At 34.6% G+C, this 6,000-nt stretch overlaps 1 protein-coding gene across 1 annotated transcript in view; it reads left to right on the top strand.

Annotated features, from left to right (window-relative positions):
- unc5a (unc-5 netrin receptor A) overlaps positions 1-6,000 on the top strand; it is a 480,707-nt gene that overhangs the window by 180,538 nt on the left and 294,169 nt on the right. The window lies entirely within an intron of this gene.

Here is a 6,000-nt window from a genome sequence, read left to right as displayed (position 1 = left end):
ATTATTTTTTGAATGAAAATTTAAGATGTGACTCATACAACATTACCTTTTTGTTTTCTTGGCAATTTCCCCCCAGTGTGACTCATTTTCTAGGAAAATATGGTCCTCATCAGCAAACGTAAATCAATCACCACATAAAAACTCAGCATGTCCACATAAGAGCAGGAAAACTGCAGAAATCATCCACATCTCTACAGCTGAAGAATGAGGAATAACACTAATGCTGAAACTGGAGAGATAGAGAGAGAGAGAGAGAGAGAGAGAGAGAGAGAGCCCTAAAGCAGCAGGTTTTTAAATATACAAATAATGCATTATCAAAACTGCACAAATGTACACATATTTTCTCAACTGAAAGCATTTTCACTACGTCACATTGAACTGGATCAGTTTGAATCATACTGAACTAAAATGTTTGAATCACTAAACTGAATCAGTTTGAATCACTGAACTGAAAAAGTTTGATTAATACTGAACTAAAATGTTTGAATCATTGAACTGGATCAGTTTGAATATTACTGAACTAAAATGTTTGAATCACTGAAATGGATCAGTTTGAATCATACTGAACTAAAATGTTTGAATCACTGAACTGAATCAGTTTGAATCATACTGAACTAAAATGTTTGAATCATTGAACTGGATCAGTTTGAATCATAGTGAACTAAAATGTTTAAATCACTGAATTGAATCAGTTTGAATCATACTGAACTAAAATGGTTGAATCACTGAACTGAATCAGTTTGAATCATACTGAACTAAAATGTTTGAATCATTGAACTGGATCAGTTTGAATCATAGTGAACTAAAATGTTTAAATCACTGAATTGAATCAGTTTGAATCATACTGAACTAAAATGGTTGAATCACTGAACTGAATCAGTTTGAATCATACTGAACTAAAATGTTTGAATCACTGAACTGAGTCAGTTTGAATCATACTGAACTAAAACGTTTGAATCACTGAACTGAATTTTTATAAATACTGAACTGAACTGACATTTTGAATTACTGAACTGAATCAGTATTGAATTATACTGAACTGAATATTTTGTATTACTTAAGCGAATGAACAATCATACTGAATTGAAATGAAGTTTTTGAATCACTAAACCGAATGAGTTTTGAATCATACTGAACTGAACTTTTTGAATCATACTGAATTGAACTAAATTTTTGGAATCACTGAACAGAATCAGTTTTGAATCATACAGAATTGAAACGTTTGATTCACTGAACTGAATCATATTTGAATCATACTTCACTGAAATTTTGAATCAAACTGAACTGTGCTGAATCAGTTTTGAATCACACTGAACAGAATGTTAAAAATCATACTGAACTGAATCATTTTTAATCAAACTACAACTACACCAGCATCCTAAACCTACTCTGCTTGAGCTGAGCTGAACAAAACGCTGTCTTTAAAAGCAGGAAACAAATAGCAAACTGCAGATAAATCTTTAAAACCTGAAGCTGCAAAACAAAGCGTTATTGTGCGCAGCTGCCTTATTGCTATCATTACCCAGCAGCAAGGCCAGCATGAAAAAAAGATGTCCATGTTCAGTAAATAGACACATTTATTAATAATAATAAACAATCCTTCTGCCAAGTACAAGTCATCAGAGCAACTGCAGAGGCTGTTTTTAGCTGCCAAGATATGAAGCATCGTAGCACATTAAACAGGCTCAATCCACAGTCCACTATATATCTGTCTTTATACTTCTATTGATAGACTCACTCAAAACACCAAGAGACCTTCCCAGAATGCATCATAAAACCACATAGTCACACCAGTGTCATGAAGAATCTGCCATCCTCAATGCCTAAGCAAGACGCATACATATAATGCATTCGCAAAAATGTAATATGTACACATTTTCTTTTTTTGACAATTTCTGTCTATATATCTCTCCTTATAACTTACAAAATATTGTCAACAACTATGATTTTAGCAATAAATATAGACAAATGTGGTCTTCAGAATTTAGAAATGATGTGTTTTCATTATTAGAAATAGTTTTGAATCATAATGAACTAAAATGTATGAATCAAACTGGACTGAATCAGATTTGAATCATATTTAGGTGATTTTTATTATCATCATCATCCTGAACTGAACTATTGAATCCTACTTTTGAATCCTACTGAACTAAAATATTTTAATCATATGGAACTGAATCAGTTTTGAATCCTACTGAACTGAAATATTTGAATAATATTGAACTGAATCAGTTTTGAATCCTACTGAACTGAAATATTTGAATAATATTGAACTAAATCAGTTTTGAAACATGAACTTAAGTTTTTGAATCTAACTGAACTGAATGAGATTTGGATCATACTTAGCTGAAATATTCGAATCCTACTAAGCTGAATCAGTTTTAGATCCTACTGAACAATCATACTGAACTGAATCAGTTTTGAATCCTACTGAACAGTCATACTGAACTGAATCAGTTTTTAATCCTACTGAACAGCCATACTGAACTGAATCAGTTTTGAATCCTACTGAACTGAAACATTTGAATCACACTGAACTGAATCAATTTTGAATCCTACTGAACTAAAATATTTAAATCATACTGAACTGAATCAGTTTTGAATTCTACTGAACTAAAATATTTAAATCATACTGAACTAAATCAGTTTTGAATCATGAACTTAAGTTTTTGAATCGAACTGAACTGAATAAGATTTGGATCATACTTAGCTGAAATATTTGAATCCCACTAAACTGAATCTGTTTAAAATCCTACAGATCAATCATACTGAACTGAGTCAGTTTTAAGTCATACTGAACAATCATACCGAACTGAATCACTTTTAAATCCTACTGAACAATCCTACTGAACTGAATCAGTTTTTAATCATACTGAACTAAAAAATTTGAATCCTACTGAACTGAATCAGTTTTGAATCCTACTGAAAAATCATACTAAACTGAATCACTTTTAAATCCTACTGAACAACCCTACTGAACTGAATCAGTTTTGAATCATACTGAACTAAAATATTTGAATCCTACTGAACTGAATCAGTTTTGAATCTTACTGAAAAAGCATACTAAACTGAATCACTTTTAAATCCTACTGAACAATCCTACTGAACTGAATCAGTTTTGAATCATACTGAACTAAAATATGCGAATCCTACTGAACTGAATCAGTTTTGAATCCTACTGAAAAAGCATACTAAACTGAATCACTTTTAAATCCTACTGAACAATCCTACTGAACTGAATCAGTTTCGAATCATACTGAACTAAAATATTTGAGTCCTACTGAACTGAATCAGTTTTGAATCCTCCTGAAAAATCATACTAAACTGAATCACTTTTAAATGCTACTGAACAATCTTACTGAACTGAATCAGTTTTGAATCATACTGAACTAAAATATTTGAATCATACTGAACTGAATCAGTTTTGAATCCTACTGAACAATTATACTGAACTGAATCAGTTTTGAATTATTCTGAACTGAAATATTTGAATCATGCTGAACTGAATCACTTTTAAATGAACTATATATGCTCTCATTCCTGCCTGTTTGCCAATATAGTACTTTTTAAAACGACACACACTACTGATTGAGAACAGATTGGAGTTTTTCTTTGCAGTGTGTTTTATCTGCAGTGTTGCATAACTCCGTCTGTGTCCAGTGTTTGGTCAGGACTGTCTCTGGCCGAGTGTGTGTGATGAATGGCCAGCGCAGATGAAGGACACACAGATGTCCAGCAGTTTTCAGGTTTGCTCACTGATCTCCACATTGTGCTGTCAGCAGTGTTGTGAAGGCCTGGTCTCCTGTGAGCTTTCAGAAAGTCTTCCTCAAAGTTAAAGCCGACTCCTGACTTCTGCTTTGAATAGAGAAGCAGCTCAAACACATGTCAGCTCACTGAAGCGCGCAGTACAAAGTAGATTCACTTGTCTTCTCTGCGCAGAGTCAGTGTTGTGTGGATGTTGTGTTTCAGACGGGAAAAAAGCAGCATCAGTGTGTTCATCTGCGCTACACAAAGTAGTTTAGTGGTTAGCACTGTCAGCTAGAAGGTCGCTAGTTCGAGTCCCGGCTGGGTCAGTTGGCATTTCTGTGTGGACTTTGCATGTTCTCTCCGTGTTGGTGTGGGTTTCCTCCGGGTGCTCTGGTTTCCCCCACAGTGCAATCAGATGCGCTATAGGGGAATTGATTAACTAAATTGGCTGTATATGAGTGTAAATAAGTTTGTATGGGTGTTTCCCAGTACTGGGTTGCGGCTGGAAGGGCATTCGATGAAGTTCTAGTAAAGTGAAACTGCTTCAGTCCTGTTTTCACAGATGAAGTTCACTTCAGTGTAATGTAAATGTCCCTGCTGAAAGCCCAAACATGAAGAGCAAATCCAACCATGCATGTTTGAGTGGTGTTTAACAGAAGAAGGACATTTTACACAGTATTTTTCTCAGTCGTTGTTTTAAGTTTAGCTGTTTGGCTACATTTTAAATATAATTTTAAGGTAAATATTATTAGCCTTAGGTACACCCGACTAGTACCATGGTTGGACTCCCTTTTGCCTTCAGAACTGCCTCAATCATTTATGGATTCAACAAGGTACTGGAAATATTCCTCAGATTTTGCTCCATATTGACATGATAGCATCACTCACAATATCATCTATTGTCCAGTTTTGGTGAGGCTGTGTGAATTGTAGCCTCAGTTTCCTGTTCTTAGCTGACAGGAGTGGCACTCGGTGTGGTCTTCTGCTGCTGTAGCCCATCCGCCTCAAGGTTGGACGTGTTGTGTGTTCAGAGATGCTCTTCTGCAGACCTCGGTTGTAACGAGTGCTTATTTGAGTTACTGCTGCCTTTCTATCAGCTGGAACCAGTCTGGCCATTCTCCTCTGACCTCTGGCATAAACAAGGCATTTGCTCCCACAGAACTGCTGCTCACTGGATATTTCCTCTTCTTCAGACCATTCTCTGTGAACCCTAGAGATGGTTGTGCGTGAAAATCTCAGTAGATCAGCAGTTTCTGAAATACTCAGATCAGCCCGTCTGGCACCAACAACCATGCCACATTCAATGTCACTTAAATCCCCTTTCTTCCCCATTCTGATGCTCACTTTGACCTGCAGCAGATCGTCTTGACCATGTCTACATGCCTAAATGCATTGAGTAGCTGCCATGTGATCGGCTGATTAGAAATTTGCATTAACGAGCAGTTGCACAGGTCAATCAGAGAGCGAGAGAGAGAGAAAGAGAAAGAGAAAGAGAGAGAGGGGCGTAGCAACCGGAAGGGACGGGGATACGTCCCCCTCACTTTTAGAGACAGACCATTTAGAAAAAGGTGATTAATAATTATATGAGCATTCACTTTTGGATCTCATACAGCTGCTGTGTATATATATATATATATATATATATATATATATATATATATATATATATATATATATATATATATATATATATATATATATATATACAGTTGAAGTTAGAATTATTAGCCCTCCCTTTGAATTTTTTTTTCTTTTTTAAATATTTCCCAAATTATGTATAACAAAGCAAGGAAATTTTCACAGTATTTCTGATAATATTTTTTCTGCTTATTTCTTTTATTTTGGCTAGAATAAAAGCAGTTTTAAATTTTTTATGAACCATTTTAGGGTCAAAATTATTAGCCACTTTAAGCTATATATGTTTTTGATAGTCTACAAAACAAACCATCGTTATACAATAACTTGCCTAATTACCCTAACCTGCCTAGTTAACTTAGTTAACCTAGTTAAGCCTTTAAATGTCACTTTAAGCTGAATACTAGTGTCTTGAAGAATATCTAGTCTAATATTATTTACTGTCATCATGACAAAGAGAAAATAAATCAGTTATTAGAGATGAGTTATTAAAACTATTATAATTAGAAATGTGTTGAGAAAATCTTCTCTCTGTTAAACAGAAATTAGGGGAAAAAATAAACAGGTGGGCTAATAATTCTGACTTCAACTGTATATATGTGTGTGTGTGTCTTTTTC

This window comes from Danio aesculapii, chromosome 14, assembly GCF_903798145.1.
Source record: "Danio aesculapii chromosome 14, fDanAes4.1, whole genome shotgun sequence".
In the NCBI taxonomy this organism is placed as follows: Eukaryota; Metazoa; Chordata; class Actinopteri; order Cypriniformes; family Danionidae; genus Danio; species Danio aesculapii.
Note: the sequence above shows the minus strand (reverse complement) of the source record. Positions and strands in the feature narration are given on the sequence as shown.